Raw genomic sequence first — 11,285 nt, forward strand, 5'->3', positions numbered from 1 at the left:
TAAAACATACCTGTGCAAGTGTGTCACTTTCTTGTACCCCATACACATGTAGATGCCTGTACCTAAACTGAAGCAAAGCCTTGAACTAATGCTGCATCCTCCCTGCAGTGGTGCAGAAATGCAATTATTTCAGCACCAATACTTGAAAGAGATGCAGATGTTTCTTTTGCTTTGTGAAGAAAAGCTCCAGTACCTTGTTTGGCTACCAAACCTATGGCTCTAAAGGAAAGGTGTGAGACAATTATTGGGAAGATGGGAGTAAAACTCTTAGATTACATCAGGCTGGGAAGGGATCTTTAAAGGTCATCTTGTCCACCCCCCCCCTCTTCCCCGTAGTCAAGAGGGACACCTCCAACTGAATCAGGCTGCCCAGGGTCGCATCCAGTCTAATAGTGAATGTCTCCAGGGATGGGGCCTCAACCACATCTTTGTCATCCTGTTCTGGTATTTTCTACTCTCATGGTGCAGAGCTTCCTCCTGATGCCCAACCTCAATCTGCCCTGCTCCACTTTCAAACCATTGCCCCTTCTCCTGTCCCCACAGGCCTTTCTCAACAGTCGCTCCCCAGCCTTCCTGTAGGTCCTCTTCAGGTACTGAAATGTAGCTCTAAGGTCTCCCTGGAGCCTTCTCTTCTCCAGGCTGAACAGTCTCAATTCTTTCAGCCTGACTTCACATGAGAGGTGCTCCAGTCCTCTGATCATCCTGGTGGTCCTCTTCTGGCCCCATTCCAGCAGCTCTATGTCCCACTTTGGTTGGGGGCCCCATAGCTGGACACAGTACCCCAGGTGAGGTCTCCCCAGAGCAGAGGGGCAGGATGCCCTCTTTCCATCTCTGGCCACGCTGCTTTAGATGCAGCCCAGGCTGCCCTTGGCCTTCCAGGCTGCAAGTGCACAATGCTGGGTCATGTCCAGCTTCTCACCCACCAGCACCCCAAGTCCTTTCTGCACAGCTGTTCTCAATCTCATTATCCCCCAGCCTGGATTGATATCAAGGGTTGCCCCAACCTCGCACTTTGCCTTACTGAACCTCATGAGATTCTCCTCAGCCTACCTGTCCAGATCCTTCTGGATGCTAACAAGCTAACCTGGATGCTGACAAGCTGGGCTGATCTGGGATTTGTGGATAATTAATTCTTTACTCTCTGCAATCAGTGGGTGGCTTTGAATAGTGTCCTGTTGGATGCTCACTGGTTTTTTTTGGCATCATCCTTTCTACCGTAGGGGGAATATGATAGCTTCCCTCTGATGTGCAAGAGAGGTGGTTTATTTCAGTAGTAGTTATCACAGCTACTCCAAGTATTCCACAGATTCCAGTTGCTAAAAATGCAGTAGAAACTGCAGTGCCTTTTAAAACTGACTTACGACTGAGACTGGAGAAGCACTGCTCTGCCAAAATGAGTATTTGAAGGACCGTATCCACTGGGAAAAAAACTCTCTTTACAGTGTGAAGTTATCTTTGTATTTCTTACTGGGTTTTATAGGTAAGGGAGTGATCTCAAATGTTCTGTTCTGCTCATACTCCCATGGTCTCTCTCACTTCTTTTCAGAAGACAGCTGCTGCTTGCTGCGTGGCCCAGGTGGTTAAAGGCTGTGAGGAGCAGGGGTTTTCCCCTGTACCTCCCAGCTCCGCCCTTGCTTTTGTTATTCCTGTGCACAAAGATATTTGTCTTGGTCCTGAGCCCACTGGAGGTGAGATAAACCTCTTTACCCTGAAGCAGTTTCCTTGGCCTGCTGGAAGCATTAATCCTGCTTCCCTGGTACCAGGCTAAACTGCTGCCTCTGTTCTTCCTCTCAGTTCTCTTTTGATGTCGCTTTCAATGCCTTCCTACAAACACTGTAAAGGCTTAGGATTCCAGTTGGTACTGAGCAAAATGCTCTGTGGTTTGCCACCTTCTAGGTACCTAGCACCTGTGAAATCACCACTGGATTCTTCTCAAACAGAAGCAAGAGGCAGCTGGACAACACAATGACAACACCCCCCAAGCTGAGGGAGCATCTGATACACTGATAGCTGGCTTTGCAGCTCAGAGGGGTCTAGATATGCTGGAGAAATGGGTGGGTGGGCACTGCATGAGCTTCAGCAAAGAGAACTGCAATCTCCAGTGCTTGGGGTGGAATAAGCCCTCTGCACCAGGACAAGCTGGGGATTGAGTTGCAAGAAAGGGCTGGAAGGTGGTGCTGGTAAGACTTGAGAAGCTGCAGCTCTGCAGACACTTTCCAAGGGGAAATCTACAGGGGAAGCTAAGTTAAGCAGAAGTAGATGCTGGAGAGCCAACTTTGGCTAAAGTTAAAGAAGCCTTAGCATGCAGGGTCACAGGGCTGATCCCCACTTATTTGCCCCTGTATTGCTCTTCCAGAAAATGTGCTGGGTTTAGCTTTTGTCCTATGAAGGCTCATTAAGGGTTCCTTTCTTACTGTATCTAGATAGAAAGAAGACATTTTTACACTGAGGGTGGTGAGACATCAGCCCAGGTTGCCCAGAGAGGTGGTAGATGCTCCATCCTTTGAAACATTCTGGGTCAGATAGTTTGGGATTCTGAGCAATCTGCTCTAGTTGAAGATGTCCCTGCACACTGCAGTGGGGGTTGGACTAGATGAACTTAAAAGGTCCCTTCCAAGCCATATGAACATGTCTGTGTGTTCTCTCTAATGGATTGTTTGGATTCAACACTCTTCAGAAATTAAATCTTTTTTTTTTTCACCTCTGGAGGGAGAACTTGAGCTACTTTCAAGAAGCTGCCAGGGTAAAACTCTCACTTAGCCTTTGCTGGATGATTTGAGTATGAAGTGTTTGATCTTTAATGATTTCATCTCGTGGTTTCATAGTATGAAGGAATTTCTTAATATTGTCCATAATTATGGACATGTCTCTACTCCACTCTGGTGAGATCCCACCTGGAGTACTGCACCCAGTTCTGGAGCCCCTGTTATAGGAAGGATATGGAGGTGCTGGAACGTATCCAGGGAAGGGCCACAAGGATGATCAGAGGGCTGGAGCCTCTCTCCTATGAAGACAGACTGAGAGAGTTAGGGTTGTTCAGTCTGGAGAAGAGAAGGCTCCCAGGAGACCTTATTGTGAGCTTCCAGTATCTGAAGGGGCTACAAGAAAGCTGGGGAGGGACTTTTTAGGGTGTTAGGGAGTGATAGGAGTGGGGGGAATGGAGCAAAACTAGAAATGGGTAGATTCAGATCGGATGTTGGGAAGAAGTTCTTCCCCGTGAGGGTGGTGAGATGCTGGCACAGGTTGGTGGAAGCCTCATCCCTGGAGGGTTTTGCAGCCAGGCTGGATGTGGCTGTGAGCAACCTGCTGTAGTGGGAGGTGTCCCTGCCCATGGCAAGGGGGGTTGGAACTGGATGAGCCTTGAGGTCCCTTCCAACTCTGACAATTCTATGATTCTATAATTATTATGCTTTGCTTCCACACGCTCCCTAGAGATTCACATGGTGCCAGGCACATGTTCAACCTCTTGCTGAAGGCCCTGACATGTCCTGGCAGGGGAACAGATTTTTGGTGGACTCAGAATTGCTACTCAAAATTGCATAAATCTAAGTTAAAATACACTATAGGATTTCAATATTTTAAAAGTGGATTTTTTTGACTGCCCTGATTACTATTTCTCTTGTTTTTATCAAGTATGAAAGGAAGGGGTTATTGTGACTAACACTGTGGTCATGCCTAAGTTCCTTCTCCCTTCCTGGACCATTTCAAATGCACACAGTGATAGCACTATGTAAGCTGCACACAAACCTTTGAGTCTTCTCTTCCTGAACAACGGGAAAAGATAAAATGTTCCCTTACCAAGGACAGAATTGGCTTTACTAAGCTCTTACAGCTGTATTGATTTATTTTGAGCAGAACTCGTTTTTGCATGAGGATCTTCACTTACGAGAAGCCACTAAAGCTTGATTTCTTCTCCCCCTCTCTTTGAGGTCTAGATGTGATCAAACAAATCTCTTACTTTTATCCTCACACACTGGGTTAGCATCTCAAGTCGTGCCAAGGGAGGTATAGGCTGAATATTAGGAGGAAGTTCTTCACAGAGAGATTTGCCATTGGAATGTGCTGCCCAGGGAGGTGGTGGAGTCGCCATCACTGGAGATGTTCAAGAAAAGCCTGGATGAGGCACTTAGTGCCATGGTCTGGTTGATTGGATAGAGCTGGGTGATAGGTTGGACTGGATGATCTTGGAGGTCTCTTCCAACCTGGTTGATTCTATGACTCTATGATCAAAGAAGATAAGAAGGAAGATCATAATTATTTTATTTTAATCTACAGTCCTTGCTGCTCTGTCAAGGGAAGAGCTCTTGGTGTGGTGAGTTCAACTGATGAACCAAGAATGACAACCAGCAGGGCACCTGAAATGGAAGGCTGGTAACAAAATACTTGTGTCATGGTGGGACAGTATCTTCCCAGGCAGCTCTCTGATAGTTTTGTAGCTAGGTAATACAAACTGCTTCCATTTGAAAACCAGGTAGCACCAGAAGCCAAGGATAATTCTTAGGAGAAGGTGCTTCTCAAAGCTGTCAAGCTTTGTTCAGATTCATCAACCCCACCACTCTCAATTTAATCTGAGCCCAAATATTCAAACACACCTAAACGTCAGCCACTCGCATTTAGACACAGAGTATGGGAGAGCAGAGAGCCATGGAATTCATGATAGAATTCCTCAGACAAATAAGAATGTGATTAAATACTTAATATCATTAACAGGTCAAAATCAGTCACAGTGCTTACACAATGCTGAGACAGAGCATTGCCTCTGGAAAATCACAGGATCAGAGGATGTTAGGGGTTGGAAAGGACCTCTGAAGATCATCAAGTCCAACCCCCCTGCAGGAGCATAGAATCCAGCACAGGTCACACAGGAACACATCCAGATGGGTCTTGAAAGTCTCCACAACCTCTCTGGGGAGCCTGTTCCAGAGCTCTGTGACCCTCACAGTGAAAAAGTTCCTCCTCACATTGAGGTGGAACCTCCTGTGCTGTAGTTTATGTCCATTGCCCTTTGTCCTATCACAGGGAGCAAGTGAGCAGAGCCTGTCACCTCCCTCTGGACACTCAGCCCTCAGATATTTATAAACATTTACTAAATCCCCTCTCAGTCTTCTCTTCTCCAGACTGAACAGCCCCAGGGCTCTCAGCCTCTCCTCATAGGGCAGTGCTCCAGTCCCTCCATCACCCTGGCAGCTCTCCGTTGGACTCTCTCAAGCAGATCCCTGTCCCTGTTGGACTGGGGAACCCAAAACTGAATAAGTATCTATTCTAAATAATATTATCTTCATTTTCCTCTCCCAAATGGATTTGCTTCCAAATGCAGCTAGCTTGGCTAAGGTCAAAAGCAGTAGCAAGTTTAAGCTGAGGCAAATGAGTCTGTAAGAAGCCCTTGAGTTGTCATCGTTTATTGGCACCCCATAGCAATCAGTGACCAGCACTACCTGATGTTAATTCTCAGATGAATCAGCTCTTTAAGATACAAATGAAAGGACCTGCTCTTCAGAGAGAGAAAAAAAATCTTATCTGGAGGAGAAAACCTCCATCACAGGAGAGAGGCTCCACTGCTCGATGGAGAGGAAAGATGCAGTACTTGGAACATTGCACTTCTGCTCCAGCCTTAAGTAGAGAATATTGCTTCTGGCAAACAGAGCTGAAGTGGCCAGGTGTGGCCACCAGCCCTGCTCTGCTGCCAAGAGGACAAGCATGTGGCCACATCTTCGTCATTCACAGGAGTGGAAGGAAGGAATAAATAGTCTGCTGCGACTGGAATGGATAATGGAGATCTATTTTGAAGCTGATGTCAGTCCCGTTCGGTGACGCGCTGGTGAGTCACGAGTGTGGGTGGAAGTGATTCTGCATAATAACCCTTCCCTCTGCTTGCTCCTCTTGCACTGACACGCAACAGCAAACATAGGCACTGTGCAGCAGCTGGTGACTCAGATGCTGTGTACCAACCAAAAAGGGCTGGAACCTCAAAATATTTACAGTTGCATTTCACATCTCAGTGGAAAAAGGCACTGGGAGTGGGCACTGGTGGTGCACTGCTGTTTTGGCTCCCTCAGGGACTGACCATATCATAAGGTGGAGTTAAAACTTTGGAGGAGTCTCAGGAAGAAGCTGCTGTAGACTCCACAGTGTTCAGAGAGAATAAAAGAGGACATGAACAGCAGGACATGCTCTTTTAGAGTTAAGGTTTGTAAAGGATGGGCTTGAATTCAGAGTGATTGTACTGAGGTCAGTTTTCAATTTCATTTTTTAACAGACCCACCAGAAGCACTGGAGCTCAGATGGAAGATGCATCTACCGGGATAGGCTTGTGCTGAAGCTTAGGAATGTTCAAAAGTGGAACCTGACTTAAACAGAGATGATCTTTATTTCTTATTCTAGAATATTGACAAAACATGATTTAAAAATGTAGTGTGATTGCTCCTAACTGAATTCTCAGCCAACACACTGACAGCACAAATTTAACCAAACCCTGCCAGTTTCCTTCTCCTTCTTTTTAATCCTTTTGGCACTGTAGGGAATGGAAACAAAGTCTGAGAAGAGAAGAGAGCAAGATATTGTATTTTGTCAGGTTGACAGTTGACTAGAGGGACACAGTACATACAGAATTAGCAATTCCTCCACTTGCAGAGCTTCCCTAGTGCAGTACACAACTAATGGAGTGTCTGCCTACTTCCTTTTTAATTGCATTTAGATTTCCCTGCACTGTTGCTTTAGGTTACTATAGCATCTAGTCTATAACAAAACAAATTAATTACCCATAACCAATTTGAACATAGCAGTAGCTGCTTAATCTTCTAATACCTGCAGAAAGAAGGCAACTAAAAGAAAAAGTCAAAGCTATTTTAATTAAGATTTAGTTATTAGGGCCCTAGAATTTCAGACTCACTCTGCCAGGAACATCTTAAATGATGTTTACCCAGTATGATACTTAGTTACATGAAGTACGGATTTCATAACTAGGTTTTATGATTTACCTTCTTAATGAGGGACAAAATGTAGTCTTGGAACAGAGTAGATGGGAAACAGGTTTTATGTGGAGGAGCTCTGCAGAGACTTGGGAAAATGAGAATAAATCCATCACAGCACAGTGCAGCAACTCAAGGGATGTTGTGCTTGGTGCCAGTGTCAGCTTCTGCGAGGCAGCAGCGGTTGATTTGCGTCTTTTTAGTGATAAACTTAATAGCTCTTTCCTCTGGGGAGTGCCACCCACAAACTCCCTGTGTGAACCATTTTAAGCCTCTCCCTGTGTTATCCTTGCTGCACTTACATTTAATATCCTTGCTGGATATTACACTTGATCTGCTCCACTCAGGCTCCTTAGCCAATACTTATTTAAATGCTCTCAAATAAAGCCTAGTACACAGCTGGTTTCTCCCCCCACCCCCCACCCCCCAGAAAATAATTTTATTTCACTTAGCTGCCAGTTTATTTGAACAGGTCTGGAATACCCAAAGGGACTGGAGTAATATTTTCTGCTTTCTTTAAAAAGGAGGAGCTCTTGACTTGGCTGTCACGGCCTTGGCAATACTTTCTGGGATGTGTTTCCACTGGTGATTATTGCACCCTTCAAATCCTACGTTGAAGGGACTGGCTATTTTGAACAACCAGCATCTCTTGGATGTTACAAAGTGATATGGCCAAACCTTTACTGCACCCATTAGTCCTTCTGTCTGGATCCCTTCAAACTAATGGTAGAAGCCCCACCCCTGAAGGTTTTTAAGGCCAGGCTGGATGTGGCTCTGAGCAACCTGATCTAGTGGGAGGTGTCTGTGCCCATGGCAGGGGGGTTGGAACTGGCTGATCCTTGAGGTCCCTTCCAACCCTAACAATTCTATGATTCTCTTTGAATTCACAGGAAAAGTATTTGAGAAGATATTTTCCCCAAGGGCAAACAACCTTTCGAAGAAAACCCCACCAACACATCACTGCCCCTGTTGTGGGGTTGCAGTCCACTTCCCATCCTCAGCTGCAAATAGGGTAACACAGTACCCCAAGCACAGCAAAGCATACTCACATCACAAACAAAGCAAATATTCTGGCCTGACTTTAAAATGTCTGAACTCCCAGTGTTTCAGAAGTTAGATGGAGGCAGACTACAACTTTGTCTTTCCACCTACTGATATAGAAGATGTTTTTTTTTGCACAGAGCACGCTGCAAAAACTCAGTGGACTCTGTGCAAACCTGTATGCCTGGCCCCATTTTCAGTGCTGTGGAAAAATAATCCAGCTGAAAAAAAGCAGTTCTCCCTTCTACTAGGAATTAATGAAAAGGTAATTAAACTGAAGAGCCGCCCTGAGGAGAGGGCCTTGGGGGTGCTGGTGGACGAGAAGCTCAACATGAGCTGTCAATGTGCAGTTGCAGCCCAGAAAGCCAACCAGAGCCTGGGCTGCATCAGGAGAAGTGTGGCCAGCAGGTCAAGGGAGGTGATTCTCCCCCTCTACACTGCTCTGGTGAGACCCCACCTGGAGTACTGTGTCCAGTTCTGGAGCCCCTGTTCCAAGAGGGATATGGACATGCTGGAAGGTGTCCAGAGAAGGGCCACTAGGATGATCAGAGGGCTGGAGCTCCTCTCCTATGAGGAGAGACTGAAAGAGTTGGGGTTGTTCAGTCTGGAGAAGAGAAGGCTCTGAGGTGACCTTCTTGTGGCCTTCCAGTATCTGAAGGGGGCTCCAAGAAAGCTGGGGAGGGACTTTTTAGGCTATCAGGTAGTGATAGGATTAAGTGGAATGGAATGAAGCTGGAAGTGGGGAGATTCAGACTGGACGTAAGGAAGAAGTTCTTCACCGTGAGAGTGGTGAGAGCCTGGAATGGGTTGTCCAGGGAGGTGGTTGAGGCCCCATCCCTGGAGGTGTTTAAGGCCAGGCTGGATCAGACTCTGGCCAGCCTGCTCTAGTGTGAGGTGTCCCTGCCCATGGCTGGGGGGTTGGAACTGGATGATCCTTGTGGTCCCTTCCAACCCTGACTGATTCTATGATTCTATTTACTTACTAGAGCTAGCAAACATATTTTGTTTGCATTAGTCATGCAACCTTTTATATTTTGAAGGATTTTTAAAAAATTCATTTGAACCTTGTCAAACTTTAATATTTGAGAGTTAAAATTATCAGGTCTTAACACTTGCCCAACTGATTTAACAATGACTCTATTCAATCCAAACCAATCCAAAATGACTGACTCTAGCTGCTTAAATTGGAAAGAACAATTCATATTAGAAATAATAAATAGTAAAGAATATTATTAATTTTCTGCAGTAATTTGCTTCATGCTCCACCAAAGGGGAAAATTTCAAAGCTGATGCCAAGTACAGCTGCGCAGCAAGCATCTCTGTAGAGCTCAAGGAAGACAAACGTGGCTTTGATGCAATGTTTTAAGACCGTACTTTACCATCTCTAGTGGTGGTGGTTATAGCAGGATTAAAGAGAAGCCTTTCATTATTCTCTTGCAGTGGCCTTTCAAGGGTTTGAAAACCGTGCTAGGAAAAAGATATGTCAGGAAGAAGAAATTTCTGCAACTACTATAACTGAAATCAAAGTGATGAGAAAATACGTGGCCAGCAGAGAGCATCCTGTCAGAGCCCTTCCAACTTTTAAGGTGCAATGAAACAAAATAAAAAAAGCTCCCCCAAGGTTCTGTTCCAGCTTGTACCTTGTTCAGTGCTCTCAGTCTAGAAAGTTGCTTCTCACAGGTACAGGGTGAGATGCTGGCTGTGTCGCTCAGGTTTTCATCTGGAGACTCAAGCATCTCTGGCGGTTTTTCCTGGGCCATGCCCTATGCCCACGTAGGTTAGGCACAACTGCTGAGAAGTAGGATGTGACCGACCTCTTTGATGGCTTCAAACACCACCCTATTCCCTTGCCCTGAGGGCTCTGTGCTGGTGAGGCAGCCTGAAAGAAAATCTCTGTTGGAAACCTCCTTTTATAAAACCCCTGAAGCCTTACTAATCCAGAAAAATATTATCACAGTGGTGACAAAGCAGTTTCTTCCTTTCAGATCACTGCCCCACTGATCCTGGGGCCATGGGCAGTGTCAGGGAGGGATCTCAGTAGGAAAGTAAGATCTTCATGAGTCAGTAATTAACCGAGAAACTGCTTAGAGACATCTTAACAGTCTTCTCCGGGAAGCCTAATGGGTGATTTAGCAGCCCAGGCAGCAGTCTCCAACCTGAATCACTTTGAAACTTCATCGCGGGTCCTATCAGCTAGCATGCAAAGCTAGGGCTGTTGGATCTGCTTAAAGATCTTTTATTAGCCTCTAGGAGCAAGAGCTTTCAGCTGCAGAAAGTTTGTGCTGCATGTTGCAACTCTAATGAGACAGGACAGCCTGAGGTTCTCCAGATTTCACTTCTTAGTCAACAGCTACGTTGTATAATGGCCTGAAGTGCAGTAGATGTGACTTCTGTTCTGCTCTGTAAATTGTCTTAGGGGAAAGAATCAGACCTCCTGCCCCACTACAAATTTATTATAGCAGAGAAACGTTTGTTTGGGATAAAGGCTCTGCCTCACAGTGCCTAGTGCTCCCGAGGCTTTCTCCAACCCTGACAGGATCCTGGGAAGCACCTGCGGCAAAGAGAACCAACCATCATCGTTAATGACTTGGAACAGCATCAGCTCTCACTGTCATTTAGATTCCCTGCAGTGGCATAAATGACAGCTTGCTTTGCAAGAACCTTAGGAAAGAGCGGAAGTTTCTTTGGAGTTGAGCACTCAGTATTGCATCTTCAGTTCCCAATTACACAGCACCAGAGCAGCTAGCTACAAAGGTGGAAGCAAGGCTCTCCCGGGAGATCCAAGGAAGGTTGTGATGACTTTGCGCGGTGGGGTCCAGGGTGCAGTCACAGGGTGCACGAAGAGGCTGTAGAACCAGGCCAGGAGCGCTGAGCAGTGCCACCTGTGACAGGCTGGTAGGACTTCTAGGCTCTGCATGTACAAATCCCTAGCTAAGGGACGAGGAAAGGCTGCCAGCCTCGGGCCTGCCCGGCCACCCCGCCGGGGCTCTGCGGGGCTGCGCCAGCGCCGGCAGCAGGCAGGAGCCAGGAGCCCTGCGAGCACGGAATACAGAGCTGGGCGGCAGCGCGCTGGGACGGGAGAGAGAGAGGTGGGAGAGGAGGGGAAGGGTGATGGGAGGAGAAGGGGAGGGGACAGGGAACAGCGGGGGAGGGCTGGAGGAGATAATAACGCCGGGGACGAGGGGGAGCCGGTCAGTGAAGCTCGGAAGAGCGGGATGGACTGGAGGGCGTGAGCAGGAACTGCGAGGGAGCCGTGGACGGGGGTGCGATGCTGCC

The sequence above is a fragment of the Indicator indicator genome, chromosome 12 (assembly GCF_027791375.1).
Source record: "Indicator indicator isolate 239-I01 chromosome 12, UM_Iind_1.1, whole genome shotgun sequence".
NCBI classification, from domain to species: Eukaryota; Metazoa; Chordata; class Aves; order Piciformes; family Indicatoridae; genus Indicator; species Indicator indicator.